Source organism: Notechis scutatus, chromosome Z (assembly GCF_049901735.1).
Source record: "Notechis scutatus isolate UNSWTSFEM ecotype Mainland chromosome Z, rNotScu1.2, whole genome shotgun sequence".
Taxonomy (NCBI): domain Eukaryota; kingdom Metazoa; phylum Chordata; class Lepidosauria; order Squamata; family Elapidae; genus Notechis; species Notechis scutatus.
Window position 1 is genome coordinate 18,833,086 of NC_142025.1, and position 24,306 is coordinate 18,857,391.

General features: G+C 35.9%; 1 long non-coding RNA gene across 1 annotated transcript in view; it reads right to left on the reverse strand.

Annotated features, from left to right (window-relative positions):
* The window catches only part of LOC113414969 (uncharacterized), a 45,315-nt gene extending 21,294 nt beyond the window's left edge, over positions 1-24,021 (reverse strand). Inside the window, exon 1 of the long non-coding RNA XR_015746148.1 lies at positions 22,606-24,021. This is a non-coding gene — a long non-coding RNA (uncharacterized LOC113414969). The remainder of the gene's footprint in view (positions 1-22,605) is intronic.
* Between the last annotated feature and the right edge of the window lie 285 nt (positions 24,022-24,306).

Genomic DNA, 24,306 nt, shown 5'->3' on the forward strand with positions numbered 1-24,306 from the left:
TATATCTTGAAGTGGCTTAGCATTTCGACAGTTGAGGCAAAATACAAAGAAAGACTTTTGCAGATAGATAACATTATAATCAGTGATGGGATTCAAATAATTTAACAACCGCTTCTCTGCCCTAATCATTTCTTCCAACAACCAGTTCATCAAACTGCTCAAAAAGTTAACAATTGGTTCCCCTGAAGTGGTGCAAACTGGCTGAATCCCACCACTATTTATAATGTTTCAGATCCATGTTTGATTCAGGAATTGGAAAGAATGGAGAAGAAGCAAAGCTATGGATGGTAACAGCAGGGTGGATGGGAAGGGAAGGGAAAGAAAGGAAAGGAAAGGAAAGGAAAGGAAAGGAAAGGAAAGGAAAGGAAAGGAAAGGAAAGGAAAGGAAAGGAAAGAAGGAAAGGAAAGAACTAATGATCAAGTAGGTTGGTCAAATATACCAGTCCAAGTACAGTGGCAGGTAAAATGCTAGAAGCATTGATGAACAGGCTGGTCCACAGGTCACGAAGAGGAAGAGGTGAGGTGTATCAACCTATTTATTGACTTACTTGCCAATAAAATCATTCTGGATTTTTGTCTTGGTTAAAATGTTCTGTATTTTTATTTGTTTGCATTGTGATCAATCTAGAACCAATCCAGAACAGTCTGGCCAAACTTGCAAGCTACAAAGTGTTTCATGCAGCTCATGTGCACCTAATTTAAATGTTAAAATTAGTTTCAATAACTTGATGAAATGGCCTCATGAAAAAGCTAAGTTAAAATATCCTTAAACTTGTTCTGGACCATATATTGAAAATGTTGAATTTCTTTTATGTGTTTGCTGAATAGGTAGAGTTGCTAACAATCAGGATTACGTTTTCTTATATTAACAAATACTTGAAAATATTCCTGATTAGAAGGCTGAACATAACACTGCTTGAACCATGGACATAGATCCACCATGCAAATACATTTAATAACTGTATATCTAAACAGAAACATCTAAATTTAGGTTAAGTTTTTGTTACAAAAGCTCCAGGGATGAGATTTACATATTTGAATCCTATCTTTTATTTTCCTCTTTAGAACTGCTTTCCTCTTAAACAAAAAGCAAAGGTGGCTTTCCAAAAATGCAAAGAATATAACATTTCCTCACCACATTCATTTTAAACAGATATTCTGAAGTGATGTCATCATCAGTAAATATTTTCCCTAGGATTTCATTTTAATAAGAAAATAGCTGGGGCAATTACTGCATTTCAATGCTTCACATTGCCATATAATCCTCATTGTGAATTCATAATACCTCTTATTTAATTACATTAGCTGAAAATGGCACAAACAATTAAAATGTCATTTCTATACAACGTTTTCAGTTATGTTAATTATGTGGCAGAAAGGAAAGGTAAATAAGAATTTAAAACTAGGGAAGAATGATGTTGAGAAAAGAACAACTAGAAAATGCATTAACATCTTGCCACATTAAAAAATGGACTTACTCAAAATATTAGGATAGATTTTCCATCCTGTGAAGCTGATTTTTAAACATCAATGGAATTCATTTTACAACATATAGTGATACATATTAATTTGGAGTGCTGTAAATGGATATGGATAAGTTTGTGCAGGACAATTGTTCAAGAGTTATTGGTCTTTAAGATTTAGTGTTATTTTTCATTGTGGGTACATACAGATTAGCAGGAAGACATAAAATGATTCTGATGGTGGGCAAGCTATGGGATGAAATAGGATGAGCCAATAGGAAGACCTAGTGAAAAAAGGAAATGCTATGAAACTAGGGTTTTTTGTCTTAGGCAAGTAATATTCCTGACCTTACCTGATTAGCCATTGTGAGAACTCATTCTCGACTAGAATGGATCTTGACCTAATGCAGTGTAACTATTCCTTTTTTTCTTATAAATTCTAGCCTAGGATTCTTTGTATTTATTTGACTTGGAAACATGGCCTGGATCAATTCAGTTTTTCCAGCTTAGATAGAGCAGAGTTAAGATGAATTATCACAAAGTGCTTGCGCTAGTTACAAAATTATTCCAATTTTAAAATGAATTGATGAAACCTGAACTATAAACCTTACATGGAATCATAATCAAGTGAGGTACCTTTGTACCACAGACTAAATCACAACCACAGACTAAATCACAAAAAATGAACAAAGTTAAGACTGTTAGTAAGACTTATTTAAGCATATTGTGTGAAAACAGTCAAACAACAACTTGTGCTAACGTGTTTCCATCGCATGGTGAACTAACCAATCTGAGCAGTGATGGGTTTCAAAAATTTTTTCCTATTAGTTCAGTGTGAGCGCGCATGCGCACCAAATGTGCACTTTACGTGTGCACAGCATTTACGACTCACCTTCTGCTGTAAGCCTTATGTGTAAAACAGCTGACTAATCAGCTGTACTGCGTGAAGCAGCTGAGGTTGAAAAGCAGGAAATAAAGGCCAGTATAGAGCCGGCAGGTGGGAGGGCCCAGCAGCTGATTGTCGGAATGAACCAGTTCACTCACAGATGATTGTTGGCGCTACTGGTTCGGCCAAACTGGGCCAAACCGGTAGAGTACCATCACTGAACCTGAGTCATTGCTGTTATTTCCAACGCACAGATTTCTGTCATGGGTATTCAGAGGGACATATCAAGAAAAGTAAGAATGGTACCTTTTCAAGCCATTCCCCCTTTTTTACATGCCTTGCCCATATGACACATAAAAAAGGAGTGGAATTTCAACCATTTATGTCAGACTCCAAAATCCAAGAAAGACCCGTTGAGGTTCTTCTAAGCAGTTTTCTTAATTGTCCCTTTCCTATAGACAGAAATTTTACCAAAGTAAAGCAAACCATAAAATATACACTCTGGGAACTATTTATTTATTTATTTTTATTTATTTGATTTGTTAATTGCTTACAAGATACAGGTATAAGAATAAACATAGTTTTGAATACATGAGATGGATACTTATAAGAAAAATAAAAAGAAACAATAGGACAAGGACGGTAGGCACGTTGGTGCGCTTATGCACGCCCCCTACAGACCTCTTAGGAAAGGGGTGAGGTCAATAGTAGACAGTCTAAGGATAAAGTTTTTGGGGTTTGGGGAAGAAACCACAGAGTCAGGTAGAGTATTCCAAACATTGACCACTCTGTTGCTTCTTATTTCTCTCACACAAAATATTTAAACTGCATTGTCTGTTGCTGCTTTAGAATTATTCTCTCTTTCCTGGGAATCTGGATAATGTTCCATCACAATTAGTTTAATGCAGAACTGCCTTTTTAAAAATAGCTGGCATCCCAGGACAGCTTGAGTTTCAGGATAATATTTGGTGCAAACTTTAACCATCTCATACTAATGGGGGAAAAGGTTGTTTCTGGAGCTAAATAAAGTTTTAGATGGATTTATGTCGTTATAGGAACAAGCACATTTAGCTGTATTTTAAAGAAATAAATCGCTGCAATACTAATTGCAATAATGTTGTTTGATAAACTTAAGGTTAACAGCAAGAATCTTAGGTGTTTGCCAACTATTCTTTAGTAATGTTACTGGCCTTATTTTAAAGTACAGCAAAATCCTTATTCTCTTAAGAACATATTTTTGTTTAAAATATTGTTTTAGAGTTTTTTTTAATCTAAATACAGTTTTCTGTCAACCCTCCTATGGGACAGTTGCTGGCTCTTTTCAATACTGTGACATCCATAGTTTGCTTTGCTTTTCCAACGAGCGAATAAAGAGGTTGTTGGTGCTTGATGTGTGTGTGCGTGTGTGTGTGAGAGAGAGATCGACAGATGGTAGGAACCCTGAGATAGGATGGCAAAACAGGACTTTCTACCTATTCTACTTTGCTGCGTGAAGATACTCGTTTTCTGGAATGGCCAGATCTCCATGGCTGAAGAATTAATTCATTTATTCATTCATTCAGAAAATTTATATGCTTGCCCAACTCATTCTCAATGTCATCAGACAATTCCAGGTATGCAATGGATTTACAATGTATTCATTTTATATAGGCTTTGAGAGTGGTCTTAGAACTGTCGGGTGGACATTGACAATCTATAATTAATGTGTCCTTGTAGCCACTCCCTCCAGGAGTATTACTTATTTATTTAACCAATTTATGTGGCAGGCCAACTCACAAATTGCTGGATGACTAAAATAGGATTAAAGCCAATATGAGAACAGCTCATAGAACAAAAAAAAATGACACATTCAAGGCCAACCCATAATCATTCCTCATAAAATAGTTTTCAGATGTTTTATAGCAAGATTTTTAGTAATAGTGATGCTGCTTTTCGACTCTCCTTCCTCACCATTTTTTTTCAGGGAAGCCCTCTGATGAATTTATGGAAAATTCTGACCATCCAGTATTAAAAGATGCTGGCATTTTTTTCTCTTACTCCCTGCAAAAACCTCTTTTAAATTAGAGCATTATTACTGCATCCATAGGAAAGGAAGCCTAGGTTTTTCTTCCTACGCACTTAATTCTATAATGGAAGAATTAGATTATCTCAGAATATGGTAACGCTGGCAGATGAGAGGTCCTACCCCCACCTCCCAATTCATGTCTTAAATTCAGCCTTTCAAATGAATACACTATTGGCTGGAACATACATACAAACTAATTCTTGTATATTTTGAATGCAGATCTAATTTAATGCTAAGGCCTAACCTGATGTTCAGCACTCAATATATCAATTTAAAAAATGACTAGTAATAGAGCCAACTAATATTTTGCTTTGAAAGCCACACAAGGAATTCATGATCCACTGGTTTGATATTATATGTAATAATATAAATAAATATCATTCAGTATAACTTTACTCTGTGGCATTTTAGAAATAGACTTGTTTAAACACAGAACCGACCAGGGACTTGCAATTTAACCGATCACTACCCTTATTTAATATTCTAAATCAAAAATTCCTCACCTATATTTGTTTTAAGCAGTATATTCTGTTGAAAGCAATTTTTTTAATGAAGGGATGAACTGCTACTGTTTGACTTTATTAATATGAAGAACTTGCATGAAAGGTTACAATCATCATTCCAAATGATTTTAGGGACTTTGATTTTTTTATTAGAATATTTGCCTTATGTTGATAATTCTGTATTTTGTTGAAAGGTAGACAGTTCTGGTGTGCTTTCCATCTGAAAACATAGCTTTGCACTTGTACATATAAGCAACAATTCTGTGAGCTGAATTGGGTTGAGAGATAGGAAATGGCCAAAGGTCACCCAGACAGGTTCATCTTTAAAGTGGGAATAGAACTCATAGCCTCCTGGTTTCTAGACCAGTACCTTAACCACTACAACAAACTTGCTGTTTAGAGAGTAGGTGGCACTCTTGGCTAGGGCTGTTTTCTGGGTACAATTTAAGGTGCTGGCTAATTTAAGGTGCTATAAACAGAAACGCGGTGGCTCAGTGGCTAAGACGCTGAGCTTGTCAATGAGAAAGGTTGGCAGTTTGGAGGTTTGAATCCCTAGCACCATGTAACTGAGAGAGCTCCCATTACTTTTCCCAGCTTCTGCCAACCTAGCAGTTCGAAAGCATGTAAAAATGCAAGTAGAAAAATAGGGACCACTTTGGTGGGAAGGTAACAGTGTTCCGTGCACCTTCGGCATTTAGTCATGCCAGCCATATGAACACGGAGACGTCTTCAGATAGTGCTGGCTCTTTGCTTTATAATGGACATGAGCACTGCCCCCTAGAGCTGGAAATGGCTGGCACGTGTGTGCAAGGAGAACCTTTGCTTTACCTTTATACATTTAAAGCCCTCCATAGTATAGGGCCAGATTAGCTGTACCTCTCCCAGAGGTCATCTGGCCATCTTTTAAAGATAGATAAAGTGGCCGTGTTTCAGGTCTCTCTCCTCCCCGACCCTCCCGGGAATGCTGCCAACTTGATTAGTTTAGCCATCAGCAAGAGGTTACATATTGTTGAGGATTAAATGTCCAGCAGATATTGGGCACCTGCTGAGACAAAACAAGGAAATAATTGCCTATTTGGAGTTAGAGCAGAAAGTTTGTTATTTCACAGCTTGCAAGAGTAAACAGGAAGATCTAGCTTGCCTAAGCAGTCTCTCTTCCAGGTGTTAATTAAAAGATACGAGTCAATCACAGACATCACTGAACTCTGATTTGGTTTTGCTGGTGGTATCAATTTGTAATAAATAATAATAATCACAAATTTCTGAAAAAGAGAAATTTCAGGCAAACTTATAAGCAATTTGTTCTAAAAGATAAAAAGTTTGAATAACATATTTATGGGATACTAAAATAGCATGACAGTCAAAACTGCAGTTTTCTATGCGTCAGAATAACAGAGTTTGAAGGGGCCATGAAGGTCCTTTGGTCCAAACTCCTCCCTACTCAAGCAGAAAATCCTATAACATTTGGTTGTCCAATCTCTTCTTAAAATATCCAACGTCGGGGCATCCACAACTTCTGGAAGCAAGTCGTTCCATTGATTAATTGTTACTGTAACTGTCAAAAAATTTATCCTTAGGTTTAGGTTGGTTCTCTCCTTCATTACTTTCCATCTATTGTTCTTGTCCTGCCTTCAGTGCTTTGCATAATAGGTGGACACCTTCCCCTCTTTGTGGCAGCCCCTGAAATGTTGGAAAACTGCTCTCGTGTCACCCCTAGTCCTTCTTTTCATTAAACTAGGCGTACCCAATTTCAGCAACCATTCTTTGTTTATAAAGTCCCCTAATCATCTTTGTTCCTCTTATCTGCACTTTTTCTAGTGTCTCAATTTCTTGTTTATATTATGGTGACCAAAACTGGATGCAATATTCGATGTGTGGCCTTACCAAGGCATTATAAAGTGGTACTACTACTTCACATGACCTTGATTCTATCCCTCTGTTAATGCAGCCTAGGACTGTGTCTTTTGGCAGCTACAGCACATTGCTGGTTTATATTTAAATGATTGTGTACTAGGAGTTCCAAGTTCCCTCTCACCACCACCACCACAACCACCACCACCACTACTACTACTACTACTACTACTACTACTACTACTACTACTACTACTACTACTATTGAGACAGGTACCTTTTATTTTCTACCTATGCATTTGGTATCTACGGAGATTCTCGTGATTTTCCCAATGTTGCTTTTCAAGAGGCAACTGGGCTTTCTTGGTTTCTTTGAAAACGTTTCACTTCTCATCCAAGAAGCGTCTTCAGCTTTGACTGGATGGTGGAGAATGGAAGGATTTCTATTCCTTGCAGACAACTGGTCTAGATGTTTGTCTGTGTCTTCAGGGTCACCTGAGTAGTGCAAATGGGTATGGAGCCTTCTTGGAACTGCTGAAAGGACTGTGTTGTGTTATGTTTATGTAGTTTGTTTTCTGCCCTGTGTCCCTGTGATACAGACAATACATGTGTGCAAATATATAAGGGACTGGTGTTTATTTTCAGAGAATACTGATGATGTTTCCTGTTTGATTAGTGAAACATCTGCAAAAAAATTCAAATATGGTCAGAAAACTCCAAGGACCCACAGTTCAACCCTGTGCCACAAATATTCTCCTCTAATAGAATCTGGTGGTTTTTTTTTTTTGGGGGCGGCAACTGAGCTTATTCTGCTGCTTGGTAATACTACAAGATGGTAGACTAGCATGAATTATTCCTTATTGGCCAAGTATGATTGGACACACAAGGAATTTGTCTTGGTGCAAATGCTCTCAGTGTACATAAAAGAAAAGATACATTCGTCCAGTGTCAAGAATAATAAGGTACAACACTTAACTTTTTACATTTATAGAATTTATACCTTTGCAAATATATACTTTCTCATTCTACCTTGTTACCAACAGAGCACGAACTATATAGAGGACAAGAGGGTGAACTCCAGTTCTTTCTATATTCCAAAACATCAGAAAATATCAGGTCAGAATATTTCCTATTCTTGTAAGTAAATTGAATTGCTTCTTTTAGGCAAGTTCTGCTTGTTCAGGACTAATCATATATTGCATTTTCTACAACCTATTGGAGGAACATGAGCAGTCTATAATTTACCATTGTCTCTTATTGTTCGAGAAATTCATCTCAGTGGTTGTACTATAGCAACAGTTTCCAAATAAAGGAATTAGCAGGTCTACAGTATTGTTTTCAAGGTTTTCATACCATTTGCATAGAAAGCTTTTTTGCTGGAGGAATTATTGGGACTTAATATGTGTGAGCTGAATGAAACTATTATTAACACATCTCTAGGTAATATTGTTTATGGGTTAATGTGTAGAGGAATATATTTTCCATTAAAGTAGGAAAGAAGTACAAATATAATTTAACCTATGGCAAAATATTTATCATTTTTTGAAATGTAAAAATTAATCTCATTCTTATTATAAATTATTTTTACTTCTTGCCTTCTTAGGAAGAGAAAGAAAACTGGCAGCAAAAATCTGGGGACAAAGTTTCAAAATCTATCCGTTTGCCAGAAATAACATTCTGTGAATAATAAAGGCAAAGTTAAAGGTTTCCCCTATCCAGTCATGTCTGACTCTAGGCGCTGGTGCTCATCTCCATTTTTAGCCAAGTGAACCAGTGTTGTCCAAAGACACCTCCATGATCGTGTGGCCAGCATGACTATATGCCAAGGTACACAGAATACTGTTACTTTTCCACTGAAGTGGTACCTATTTGTCTAGTCACATTTGCATGCTTTCAACTGCTAGGTTGGCAAAAGCTGGGACAGGAACGGGAGCTCAGCCCATCATATAGCATTTGGTTTTGAACTCAGGCTGTCAGCTTTCCAGCTGACAAATTCAATGTCTTTAACCTCTGACCCATTTCATCCCCCTCTATTACTAATAATATTCTACTAATAATATCCACCTGACTTTAAATCCAAACCTACTCTGACTTTAAATAAATTGTTTTAATTGTTTCATTAGGTGATGTCAATATTGACTTTTAGTAATTCCATAGAATTTCTCCAGGATGTTCTCTCCCCATCCTGGCCCTGGTTCTCTCCCCATCCTGGTGTACCTATTGCCTCTGTATCCTGAACTCATATTATTTTAGTTTGTATTTATTTTGGTCCTTGCACATTTAAAAAAATCTTTCTTATATGAAAAAGAATAAATTTATAAATAAATTTAAACCCTTTAAATAAAGAATTTATTGTAATTATAAATTCTTCTGAGTGCTGGTGTCTGTGGATTGCTATCACAGTATTTATTACTGTATTTGAATATCTGTTTGGCTTCACTTATGATTCAACTCCAGCCAAAGTTGCTCTGCTATGGATCTTGAACCTGATGATAGTTGGGTCCCTTCTTATATAGAATATTCATAAACATGATAGATAGCTTCCAATGCATACAAAAGAAATCTAAATGCAAGACATACACTATTTATTTATTTATTGAAAAAAATTATATGGCCGCTCATTTTAAGCTACTTTAGGTGGCTCACAACAGTAACAGTTATAAGCTATATGATATTCATATCTTTCTCTGATCTCTTAAATGACTTAGACTTAAAATAATCTTATTGACACTTTGAACGTACACTAATCGACATACATTAACATGAAATTTTATTGCATACAGCTCTCAAAGGGTCACCACCTCCAATATATACTACACAAACATGAATGAATGAATGAAAATGAATGAATGAATGAATGAATGAATGAATGAATGAATGAATGAATACATACATACATACATACATACATACATACATACATAATTATGCATATACCCACATATACTATATGACACAGCAAAACAACACTGTCTAGTTTGGATGTATACATGTACATGTCGAAAAAAATGAATCTTGCGAGTTTACCAGATGGATGGCATAGGGAACAAAGATGTTACAGAAATTCTGTAGTCCTTACCCTAACTTTGATGGTTCCATGGGACCATTAAATACATTTCAAGTAGATAAAGCTATTAGCTATTAGTTACTATGCTATCTTTAACGATATTATGCTACCATTCTTGGAAATATAATGGAAGAGAACCATTGCATTCATAGCATTTCTCATAGGCATCTGGTTAGTCACCAAGAGTAACAGGATGCTGGAATTAGGCAAGCATTTCATTTGCCCATATTTTAGAATTCCATTGTGGTAAGTTACTTCCTGGGAATATTTTCCTTTCCCTTCATTTTGGATCTTCTACAGCTTTATGACAACACAATTCTAAGTCAATTCTGATTACATTTATTTTATCTGTGTTTTAATTTTACCCTTCTAAATTTCTGTTTTATTCCACCTCAACTTATTTTATAAAACAAGTATTTTAAAGATACATATGCATAATATGGCACACCTATTAGAAATCAGGGCAGCATTAAATTACATAACTAAGGAAAAAACATGAATGTTGGCTGATCCATATAGGGAATATGCTTTTATCATTAGCATTTTTTTTGGCCAACTATTCCATTTCACACCATCAGTTGCTGTTTGTAGCAGATTTATCTGTTTATTAACAACATTAAGAGATCATCCCCAAATGGCAGATATTACCAAGAACTTGATTTATTTTTCCTAGTGTTTAATAGTATCTCATTATATCCTTGGTGTGTTGCTAGGTGATGTTCTTTTCAGCCTTAACTGAGATTTGTTTCCTTTAATTTTTAATGTTTCCATAGTTTTAAAGCAACCTTCTCAAGAATCTCTGACTGAAAAGTCAAACAGGAAGTGTGTTAATTGTGTAGTGTTTCTTCTTTCGCCAATAGATTTTAGAAGAGAAATTCAAAGAGAAATGTGGACCTTACTTGGTTGCATATACCTACATATCTTTTGGCATTCAGGGTCCCCAGAGAACCATCACTGCAAAAACCCATTTAATGCCATATCATTGGGAGGGAAGACTATTAGATACAACCCTTTTGAATAAATAAACTTAAAGGAAAAATGTCATGAAATGGAATAAAAGAGATTGGCATGTAGTATCTTAGAAATAACATCTTAGACTCTCCTTTCTATAATACTGGATGTCTAAGAATACATGGTAGTAGAGATAATAATCCAAAATTGCATGCAAAATACAGTAACTTTTGCTGTACAATGTATGCCAGACAATTCTCTGGGTCAGCAAGATTTATGTATCTATGAACTATAAGATCTTGGAGAACAAGCAATGGAAAGCAGAAAACTGCAAGATGTAATGGTGCCAAATGCCAATTAGAGATATCTGTATTTGCCAAAAAAGTACTCTAACTACATTGCTGTTGGTACAACCACTATACTACTGCTTGCAATATTTTAAAACAGATCGAGAAAAATAGCAGGATTTTTCTATTAAAACACTGTGCATGATTAGTGTATTTATTCCAATTTAATCTACAGAAAGAAGAAATAAGTATGTCTGATTATAGAGATATAGTCAAAAAAATTAAGAAAGTTCAAGTGTTAAATGTAAGTTTTACCGACAAAAAAGACTAATATAGTTCTATTTCAAGGGAGACTAGTATAGATCTATTTCAAACTATTTAGCTGTCATCAGCTAGCCATACCCTTCTGGGATTCGAACCTGGGATGAGAGCTAAATAGCTTGAAATAGTAGTCTCCTTTTATTTCTTTGTTGGTAAAACATGAATTTAACATAAAAATAGTTTGTTGCAAAAGTGACTGCCTGTGAAGGCCCCTGGATTGGGGCTGAAAGGCAAAAACAGAAGCAGGATGCTCTGTCCCATAATTGTATAAACCAGGTTGCCCTGATAGACCAGTCCCACCGGAGAAAAAAACGCTTAAGGAAATTCAAGGTTTCTCAGACCATAATTTGAACCCCTCCAGGTTTAAATTACAGCTAAGGACTTTCGGCATTAATAGTATATGCTACAATTGTGGGAACACTTAAAAACTACTTAGACAAATAACAACTGTTAGAGACATTTTGTCTAATTTATTTATTTATTGGATTTATTCCAAATGTAACTGGAGCCGTGTCAGTGGTATACAGCACATCCAGAAAAGTACAATAAAATGTCCCACAGTATAAAAATAAATGAGTAATAAAAATAAAACAAGTAAACCAATCCCTAATGCACAAATCTATAACCAATGGCTTCAATTCATATTTGGAAGTCTCTCCAAAGTAGCTCTGTTTTTAAAAATTTGAAAGTCAACAATATGAGGGCTGATCAAACTTGTGGGCACTGGAATAGGAGAAGACATTCTCAGATACAAACTGGGACAGAAAACAGTAATTTCAGATCTTCAGATCTTCATCCCCTAAGTCAGGGGATGGAATGGATGGGTGGGTGGGTGGGAGGTTGTCAAAACTGGTTAGAGAACCAGTCCTACAAGTCCCAAAGTTGCTTTTCAAAGGGCAACTGGACTTTCTTGGTTTTTTTCTTTGAAAACATTTCACTTCTCATCCAATAAGCTTCATCAGTTCTGACGGAATGTTGGGGAATGGAACCCATTTCAATCCCCATAATTCAGTCAGAATTGAAGAAGCGAGAAAGTCCAGTTGCCTTTTGAAAAACACCTTTGGGACAACCTGGATAATTGAGAATCTCCATGGACAGTCCTGCAAGTCATTTTCTGATGGTAGCTGTATTTAGTCGCCTGTTCATCAATCATTGCACTTAGTCAAAAGACAGTTTATTTAAAACGACTTTTCATGATGCCAACTTTCTTGGTCCTAATAGAGCTGGCACAGGAAGAGTTTTGAGAATGTGTTCTTGGACCATCTCTACAGAAAACGCAATTTGTTCTTTCTAAGAGTCCACCAACCACAAATGGCAGAGGCCATAGTTCCTCACCCATAAAAGCAGAATATGTTCATGTAATAAAGTCAGCAGAACACAGGCACCGTTACCACACATACACAGAGCCTAAAGTATTTCAATCAAAGCAAACAGAAATAAAAACAGGATGTGGGAGACACGTCTTATTTAGTTCAAACATTGCTGCACCTTGGAGTGCTCTTTTAACTTCCAGGAAAGAGAGGTCTGGGAAGCATCTCTTGCACATATGGGGACATTTTGTGACATCTGTTTTGCAAGTCTGGGATAATAAATTTTCCATTTAAAGGTGCTGGGTTAGTTAGCATTAAATATCACACACACAAAAACAATATGGAGACTGTTATCGCCAATGTCTAAGAGGATATTCTTCCTGTGGTCTTTTGTTGGATCTTAGTATAGACCAGGGGTGTCAAACTCGACTTCATTGAGGGCCACATCAGGGTTGTGTTTGACCTCGGGCGGCTGGGGTGGGCATGATCAGGGTGGGCGTGATCAGGGTGGGCATGGTGAAGCTCGATGTCACTCGTGTCAGAGGCACCTGTAGTGGCCTGAGCATGCTGCCAGCAAAAATGGGTTCCCGAGGTCCGTTTTCAGCCGTGACGACCTCCTGCAACCCTCTGCCAGTAAAAATGGAGCTTGGGAGGATCGTGCACGGCCCTCCCAAGCTCCATTTTTATTGGAAAGGCACCTCGGGCTGGTCCTGTGCTGTTTCCAGGTTGGCCCCTTGGGCCAGATCTAAGCACCCCACATGCTGGATCCAGCCCATGGGCCTTGAGTGTGACACCTATAACAAATTCTGCCATACATACCACCATCTGCCCCATTTGCAAGTTGTCCCCCACAATTTGAAATACAGTCTGTGATTCCCTACATCATTTGCATATCTCCAACATACCTGAGATCTGGAGCAAACCAGTAAAGCTGCATTTGAAGACTTTTCCTAGAGCTGAGTTAAATTAAATGGACCTTTGGAGGCCCATGGTTTGGTGTGATGGCAGACCATCTTGTCAGATGACAAAGCAAACACACAGAGCATGACCTACGTATAGGATGTTATTTTCTGTTTATTACAACCATAATAGAAAAGTGGGGTGTAAAAGAACTTTATAAAAATTAAAACAACGGATATCATAGTGATTACTGACTTCATTTTAAATTTACAGTAAGTCTATAACCACTCCAAAAAAAAAAAACCTTCTAGCAAAGTAATTAAATACAATAAACTTCATTTCACACACATTAATGAATTTTTAAAAATTACCAGGAACTCACTCCCCCCACAGGATTCCTCCCCATCCCCCATCCCCAGAAATTGAGGGATCTAGACTAGAAAATAGGCCTTCTAAATCATGAAACATGTGGCTCTGATTAGTGTAATTAGACTCTCTATCAATTTCATTTCTGAGTCTTTGTGCATTGAATGATTGATTTGGTTATTGTTTGTTTATGTGTTTATTTGGTTTTCACATTTCTGTAAACCCATGTCCCTCAAAGAGAGACTTTGGGCAAGGTACAATAAAGTGTTTATAAAATATAAAACAGTATACATAAAAGTTAAAAAAATAAGATGAGGCAAAAATTTAAAATTAGTTAAAAGGTCAAGAAGGGACTAACCAGCCCTACTCCAGGAGGGTATCCATAAGGTGAAGGTTGAGAAGCTTTTACTATCAAGACATTTTTATTGGTTTGCTCATTTACATGGGTCACAATTGGCCAGATTGGGGCAATCTGTAAAAGCTGTGAAAATAGTAATGGCCAATTGTAATAGGGATGATAGGCAGTTATATGTAGCTTGGATAAGATGTAAAATGGTTGGTGCTGGCCTCGGTTGTTGCTAATTGATGTCAGGATGAACAGCTTTAGAACAAACATCTATGCCACTGCTATGGTAAGGAAATTAAAAGACAAGGGGCAGAATAGAATACAATTTTTTATTGGCCAAGTGTGATTGGTTTTGGAATTTGTTTTGGTGCAAATGCTCTCAGTGTACATAAAAGAAAAGATACATTCGTTAAGAGTCAAGAATCATAAGGTACAACACTTAATAATAATCATCAGTTATAATAAGCAATCAAATCATACTAGGAAACAGTTAATATAAATCCTAAGGATACAAGCGACAAAGTTACAGTCATACAGTCACAAGTGGGAGGGGATGGTGATAAGGAGTGATAAGAAGGTTAACAGTAATAGTAGTGCACACTTTGTAAATAATTGAACAGTGTTGAGGGAATTATTTGTTTAGCAGAGTGATGGCTTTTGGGGAAAAAACTGTCCTTGTGTCTAGTTGTTCTGTGTGCAGTACTCTATAGCATCATTTTGAGGGAAGGAGTTGAAACAGTTTACGTCCAGGATGTGAGGGGTGTGTAAATATTTTCACAGCCCTCTTTTTGACTCATGCAGTATACAAGTCCTCGATGGAAGGCCAGGTTGGTAGTAATTGTTTTTTTCTGCAGTCCTAATTATCATCTGAAGTCTGTGTCTGTCCTGTTGGGTTACAATTATAGAGGTGCAGATGACAGACTCAATAATTCCTCTGTAGAACTGTATCAGCAGCTCCTTGGGCAGTTTGAGCTTTCTGAGTTGGCACAGAAAGAACATTCTTTGTTGTGCTTTTTTGATGACGTTTTTGATGTTAGGTGTCCATTTTAGATCTTGTGATATGATAGAACCTAGAAATTTGAAGGTCTCTACTGTTGATATTGTGTTGTCTAGTATTGTAAGAGGTGGTAGTATGGGAGGATTTCTTCGAAAGTCTACCACCATCTCTATGGTTTTGAATGTGTTCAGTTCCAGATTGTTCCGATTATACTATGAGGCAAGTTGTACAACCGCCTGTCTGTATGCTTGTCGTTGTCTCGAATGAGACCAATCATTGTCGTATCATCTGTAAACTTCAGTATTTTAACAGATGGATCATTTGAGATGCAGTCATTGGTATATAGGGAGAAGAGAAGTGGAGAAAGCACACAGCCTTGGGGGGGGGCTGTGCTAATTGTACAGGTATCAGATGTAATTCTGCCTAACTTCACCTGCTGCTTCCTGTCTGTTAGATTCACTGTTTATTAGAATTCAAGAACAAGAAGTTGAATAGAAAAGATGGGGAATCTCACTTAGTCCCTTTGTGAGATTGTCCCAGAATTCCCATTTATTGAAAAACAATCAAGCAAATCCTTTTTTTAAAAAATTCATTCTGCTGCTAATTTGTTTAAAATGCTATATTAAAATCTATGTTCTTACATTAGTTGCATCTTCATATTTAATATTTTCCTTGTTTTTACCAGCTTATTTAACAAATTGTAACAATGTTGTTGAATCAAAGTATAGGTAGTCCTTCACTTACGAAAGTTTGTTTAATGATCTTTTGAAGTCAAATGGTACTGGAAAAAAAGGCTTATCACCATTTTTCACACTTATGACTGTTGCAGTTTTCTCATAGTCATATGATCAAAATTGGAATGCTTAGCAACTGATTCATATTTATGACGGTTGCATTGTCCTGTGGTCATGTGATAACCTTTTGCCAATTTCTGACAAGCAAAGTTCATGAGAAAGCTAGATTCACTTAACAACTATGATACTAACTTAACAAAAGCAGTGATCCACTTAACTACTGTAGCAAGAAAAGTCATAAAGCGGGGCAAAAATAACATAACAACAGAACATAAATTTTGGGCTCAGTTGTGGTCATAAGTTAAGGACTATCTGTATAATAATGAAAGAGCAGTTTTGGAATATGTTTCTATCAGAAGCAAAAGAATTTAGAATTCTTTGAATATTTTCCATCTTCACCCCAACTATTCCTTATCTCTGACCAACATTCAGCTTTTTGCGGTCGCTAAATATATATTTTTAAAATTTAGCCAACTGCAGAATCCAGGAAAAGTCATTTCAAAATAAATGATTAACAATAAACAAGATCTTATAATCAACTTCAGTAAATTTTTGCAGTTCAGATCAAAATTGAAGATGTCAGATCAAATATAAACCAAATGCCAAAAATATCCCCATTTCCATCAATGACACACAGAAAGACATAAAAAAGTATATTCTATTCAATGGCCAGATTTTGCACAGAAATAGCATCAACTATAATACTCTCAAGAATGTTTAATCTTTGAAGAAGTAGCCAATCTGATTTTTCAAGATAACAAACATCTATTTTGGGGGGAAAATTTTTTTATGAATATTGTATATGTAATATACCCTTCAACAAATCGGATATTCTTGTGCATATCTCATATTATTCCTGTTGAGTGATGGCAGTGGAATAACTGAATAATTTTGTTAATTTAGCCATTAAATTTCAGTTCAGTTGAAACTGAGGCAAGAAATCAGGAGTCTGATAGCATCTTTGCTGATTAACACAATTTATTAAAATGCCCATAAGCTAATGAAAATAACAATAATTTTTAAAAATGATAAAAGTTGTTAGTTGGAAAACTCTGCATTTTTGCTGCTATACTCCCAAAATGGACTCTCTTCCTACAAAAGTACATGGGAACTAACATCTTTTTTCTTCTATATTAGTTGTAATTACATTATGTTAATTAAAATAAAAACAATAATATTGCCTTATAAAAATCCACATGTATGCCTAAGGAAAAGGAGTTGAAGTTAAAAAGCAACTCACGTATTACTTGTTAGTAGCACTCCAGCTTCACTGAACAGGACAGATAAAAGATATAAAACTAAAGTTCTTAATTAACATTGCAGGTGACTCTTTATGAATACACTTATTTTGAATGAATATTTTAGAATGTTCTTAGCCATGGGATAAATTAATGCTAGACAATACAGCTCTAGATTACTTTTTTAAAACTGTGATATATACTTAACTGTGACTGGGGAATACAGTGACCAGCCCATGATAAAATTTCTTGAGAAGCAAGCTTAGTCATATATATTTCATCATATAAAGTATTTTATTTGCATATGATTAAAAAGTCAAATGGGAATGCCTATCTCTCCTTTAAAATATTATTTACTGTGTAGTAGTACTTCCATTATCCACTGGTATTCTCTCCAAGGAATGCTCTTTGTTATAGGCAAACAGCATTAACCTCCCTGGAGGGGAGATAAATACTATAACTGCATTAGAGCAACTAAAAGAAGACTTCTTTGTGTAATGGTAATGAGAATAACGTTGGGAGACAGGAGGAAGAGCTACAGACTAGCACTTGTCAGATAAGAGGCAGCTGAACCTGCAGATTGAATGGGAGCAAGACAAATATTTCAGAAGGGACCATCTAATTTCTTGGACTGTAAAGATGCAGAAGGAAAACAATTGCACAATTCTATTAATATAATCTTACAAAAATAGAACGAGTATTCCTGGATGTGCTTTCTGTCTGGATTATCTTGCAACTTGTGAACTTTAATCACTACCGATTAATCCTAGCTTCTTTTTTGTTTCTTCTCATAAAGATCCAAACTTATGATTTAGACATTAATTGGACCTATAGATTCATGATACCTAGAAGTCACATAGAAGAAAAGATTTGCATCTTATAGATCACATGACGAAGTTGTCCTGCTTACCTTCTCAATATTGGGAAAGTCAGACTGGTTCCTTCATTGTCTTGTCACCACTGAGGCAGAAAAGTCTCAAGGAAATTGCTGAGTTGGCAATTGATCAGCCAACTGAAATTCATAGCAAAATGATTTTTCAGCCACTCACAATATAGGAATACTGCCTCTTGTTTAGTCAATCTAAGTTTTGTGAGTACTTTCTTAACTTGACTGGAAATATCTGGGCAACGTAAAGAAATAGAAAATCTATTTCTCTGCTATTTCTCTTCTGTAATATTTATGGATAGTTTTACAGTTTAAAGTTGTCTTAATATTGTGATGTGTACCTGCTAAAAACTGGAGTTATGTACAATAAAGGATGTCTCATGTTTCAAATATAAAGCAAAATGTATAATGTATAATGGTTTATATATTCAAGTCCTGTGCTATTATTCAGCAGTGGCATTATTGAAGTGAATTGTAACTTTAATAAATGTATTCATCATTGTCTGTGTCTTCTGCATTTCATTTCCCTCTGATACCATCATTTCCCTCCACAATTGTTCAGTTGGGAGATGTAATTTACTGTGCCTCTAACAAAACATAGTTGATAATCATGAACCCTTATAACCTAATTATTGTGGTTAGCTTTTAACCTGCCACAGTTTTTATTGAACATCTTTTGATTTCTCCTCCACAGCTCAAGAAGAAGGTAGCATTTGATCTTTGCTATGAGTGTACTTGGATATTATCTGGATAACTTTTGGCTCTGTCAATCATGCTCAGATATTTTGCTCTTAAGAGAACTTCCAAACTCACTGCAGATTTTAACAAAATTCAGTGAATAATTAAGAAACCTCTTAAGTTCATACCTCATTTTTACTAGGTTTAAAAAGGCAATTCTATGCATTTCAGAACCAGATTATTTTGTGTCCTTTAGTTATCTTGGCTGGGGAAGCACTTTCAAGACAATTAGCCATGATTAGGATTAACAAGGTCAAGATCAAATAAGGTACTAATACCACTCTATAAAGCTTTAGTATGGCCACACCTAGAACAGTGCATCCAGTTTTGGTTACCACACTATAAAAAGATGTTGAGATGCTTAAAAAAAGTGCACAGAAGAGCAAACAGGATGATTAGGGGACTGGAAACCAAACATATGAAGAACAAACAGTTGCAGGAACTGGGCATGACTAGTCTATTGAAGAGAAGGACCTGGGGAGACATGATAGCAGAATTCCAATATTTGAGGGGCTGCCACAGAGAGGAAGGGAGAAAGTTCCTGTAGGCCAGACAAGGAATATTGGATGGAAACTGAACAAGGAGAGATTTAACCTGGAAATAAGGAGAAACTTTCCTACAGTGAGAACAATCAATCAATGCAACAGTTGGAAGTTGTGGGAGCTTCATCACTGGAAATTTTCAAGAAGAGATTGGATTGCTATTTATCAGAAATGGTGTAGGGTCTCCTGCTTGGGCAGGGGGTTAGACTAGATGACCTACAAGGTCCCTTCCAACTCTGTTAATCTGTTAATTATAGCAATGCTGAAGTGCTAGGAAGTACAACATGTATCCATAGGAGTTCAACATATTGCTTAGGCAGTGTCCTTTCTTCATAATTTTCTTAGGTCTCCACTTGGTACATAGAGTCAGATGGATAAAAATCTGGGTATATGAATGAATCCTGTTCTCTGGCCACAACTTCTAATATTCAGAGCTCATGAAAAGTACAATTATTCTTTTTCTGATTAGCAACTGCTGAACTAAATTTGGTATCAAAACTGCCAAGTGAAGATAACATAATTCATGAAATAATTAAATACAGAAATATACAGTATTATAACATTAAGAGTTTAGCTCAAAGTAAACCTATCCAGGAAATCAAAGGCAATATTGATCCTCCATTTTCAAATAAAATTATGGATGGTATTCTAGCTGCAAATATGAACTTCAAGTGTTTAATGGGTCCCTTCCTTTTTTTTCTTTGTCCCTTCCCAGGATTCCTGTGGCTTTTAATAACTATGTGAAAGTAGAAATTCAAAACAGACAGACATTCCTACTCTAGAAATGGGTTTCCTCCAGATATTTGGACAACTCCCATCGGATTATTTAATATGGCCATGGCAACAAAGTGTGGAAATTATACACCAAAATATCTGGATCAAAGGTATCAATGATGTACATTTTCAAAAATAAAAAAGGCACATGAACATAGGTTTATAAAAATAAGTATAAAGTCTTGGAAAGCAAAATTATCTAGCAATATAGCATCACCCAGTTGTCTGTGATTTCCTGTTTTGTCCACAATAACCAGTTGTGGTTTACTTGTCATACATGAAAGAAAATGTGGTAAAGGTTTCAGTGAAGTCCACCAATATTTTTTCCTTAGAGAAGCGCTTAAGCCTTTTAAGTTGACGTCAGCAAAAATTCAGCAATTTTTCTTGTCACAATCTACACAGATTCAGGAAAAGCTTTACCTTCTGAATTGCTTTTATCGTATAACTTTATGTTTCCCGAGCTAATAGTCACTAGATGTCTTAGATTTCAATTCAATTTATTCATTGGATAAAGTCTGAGATGGCCTGTAAATAACTCCATTGCCTCTGGTAAAAAATTAAATTTGTATGCAATTAAATACAACACATGATAATTTATAAGAGATATAACCAAAATATCCATGGTAAACCTGATTTAGAATCACTGAAATCAATACAACATTCAAGCAAATATAATGGATCCAAAACATGTGCTATTATCTTGAATATATGTATGAATGTCTGTCTGTTTATGTATTTTTGTGTATACACAGAGAATTAATTGTAGTTTATAAACATTGAATGAAAGAGCTCAGTTTTAACATTTCCTTAAATGGAATTGAGGAGGGAAGTGTGATTCCCTCGGAAGGGGTGATATTCAGAAATTGAAGAGTTTGAACAGACTGAACCTCAGCTGGAGGAGAGCAATCTGAGGAGACACAGATACAGGCTGGGTACAGGTACAGCAGACCAAGAGACTAAACTAGGCAAGGTCCCGTGATCCAAAAACATATGGCCAACTTACAAAGGGAAGAGCAAAAGAAGCCAAGCCATCTCTTTGTAAGAAAGAAATGTGATTCGGCCAATTAATCAAGCTGATTTTGGGATGTATAAAAGAGATGGTCCTGCTGACTGACAAATTAATTATGTCTTAGCATGAAGTTAATCACAAAATATTGCATGGGACTATGCTTTAATCATTATTAACATGTGGACTGTCTAATTTTTCCTCTAGTTTTATGTTCATTCACCATAGAAATATTAGTGTTTAATTTAATTTTTTTATTTTGTTTTAAAAGATAATAGGTATAAGTAAAAACATAGTTATGAATACATGGATACGTATAAGAAAAATAAAAAAGATAAAAGAAACAATAGGACAGGGATGGTAGGCATGTTGGTGTGCTTATGCACGCCCCCTACAGACCTCTTAGGAAAGGGGTGAGGTCAATAGTAGACAATCTAAGGTTGAAGTTTTTGGGGTTTGGGGAAGAATCCACAGAGTCAGGTAGGTATTGAATAATAATAATAATAATAATAATAATAATAATAATAATAATAATAATAATAATAATAATAATAATAATAATAATAATAATAATAATAATAATAATAATAACAACAACAACAACAACAATAACAATAACAATAACAATAATACAGACTGTTCCATTTTTGTTCTTCCTAGCATTTTCCCACAAGTGCAGGGTTCCTCCTCCCCACAGATTAACTGGTATTGTCCATTGGTTGCAACAGGAAAGGAATAACCAGCTGGTTGCCTGAGCCTGATGTTGTGGATCGAGAGAGAATGGCTGACCCAGTCACCCAGTTGGCTTTCATGCCTACAGCGGTAGCACAACTTCTCTCTCTCTCTCTCTCTCTCTCTCTCTCTCTCTCTCTCTCTCTCTCTCTCTCTCTCTCTCTCTCTCTCCCTCCCTCCCTCCCTCCCTCCCTCCCTCCCCCTCCCCCCACCTCCTCAAAATAATCTTGGCAGCACTGTCCAACTGTAATTCTGAAGCTTATTCCCAAACTCCATTTTAAGCCTGTAACAGGATGCAAATTCCCTGGCTTTTTTTAACAACAGCCAACATATTTTTAAATTATTATTCCTTTATCATCCTGCCTGATGAAGTTAAAACCTGGCATGCTTACAATATTGTCTGACCTCTGAGTTGGCTTAATAAACATTTTGCCTAAATATAACATTTTAAATTATTCTTATTGTCAATAAAACCTTATTGCTTTCTGGATTGATCTGATGTCTGTTCTATATTCCTATTCCTTTTTTTCCAGTGGGAAAAATGCATAACATTGTTGGGTTTATTTAGTATTCCTTGCTCACCTGCAATCGCTGTTTTCAACTGTTCTATATGGTAATGTAAGTCCACAAGTTTTAGATGGCAAAAACATAAAAGCATACCGAGAGCATAAACAGGAAACTTGTGTTTAGGTGGGAGTTCCCAGGAATTCTGTTCTGCTGACCACAAAGGCCATGGGAGAAAGGAAGTAGGAAAAACACTGTAAATACCTGGGTGACTAATAACTTTGTGCTGCTCATCTGGCCTTTTTGGGACATGTAACTCTCTGCTCTTTCTGAACAAAAGGAGAACAGAAGCTCTCCACTACCACCAAGACTTTTCAGACTGTTACATGTTTTACATCTCTGTAATGGTGGCTTTAGTTATTAGATTTATTTATTTTTTGCTCTCTGCTCAACTGTTGGATGATTAGTTTTTTCTTAAAATACAACCTAATGCAATTGGCTCAGAAATATAAACTCTTCAAGAAGTTATAACTGCAGAAGACTGTATAAACCATCCAAAGTGTAATCAATAATATAATGTAATTGCAAGACTTTCTCCATTATCCATTTGAAGCAGGATCTTTGGAAGTTTCAATTTGCTGCATTGGGTGACTTGGAAGTGCTTATCTTATCATATTCCTCCTCCAAGAGCTAAGGGGAATTCCCTTCATTTTACCCCTATGACAGCAATTCAGGTTGGGTTGAGAGAGACTGACTAACCCAAAGCTACCAATGAATTTCTGTGGTTATCATCACCAGAATAAGGGGGAAAAAACAACTCTAGTTGCGGGAAAGTCCATGGCTACTCTATGTAAAAAATGTAGCATCTTAAATTAGATGCAGCTATTTAAGCATAAGTCTACTTTTGCAGTGCAACTAATAAACAGGAACACTAGTGTTGTTTGCATTGATATCAGCACACATGAGACCATTTGAAAGGATCATGATTTCCACATGTATCACTTTAGCATGAATTGCAGAGCAAACTAGAAGGAGAAGAAGGAGAGAAGCAGAATAATTGTTTCTGGTGAAGGACTGGATACCTTTTCCATCATGGCTCCTGAGCTGAGTTCATCCCAGCAAGTTGTAATAAATGTGGTTTGAAGAAGTAGTTCATGAACCTATTTGCTAACTTATTTAAGATATTTATATAATCAATTCAAGATGATGGCACATGTTTTGGTCTAATTGTAGTTGTGTTTTAATCTGGTTTTATATATAAATCAAATTTAGGTACATCAACTTCTCTTCTTCTCCTCCCCTTTCAAATTATAAGTCTCAGGGTAGGAGCAGTCTTGCAAGCTACTCTGGAAACTTTTTGGTTCTACAAAATAAAACAGAGACAACCTTTAATTACAATACATAATAAAAGGGATTCTTTTTGGGAGAAATACTGAACATATTGCCTAAAGAATAAAAATAAAGAAATATGACAATTTTGGTTTTTAAATGGTTCATGAAGGTTTACCCAATGCTTTCCTAAATGAAAATTTGAAATCTTTGCAAATATTATAAAAACAAAGAATGAAATAAAATTGCCAGGTTTATTCAAATAGGACAAGGACTTTGAGTGCATAAAGACTCTGAAGACTCTTAGAGTCTCTTTGCATTTCATCAATTTTGGGCTGGTGAGTGAGAGTGAGGTCATGCCAATTCTTCTGGCATCTTTAATTGCTCTATGCCAGATAAATGCTCCATTCTGAAATTTGCTGCATCTATTCTTAATGAATTAGTCCAGTG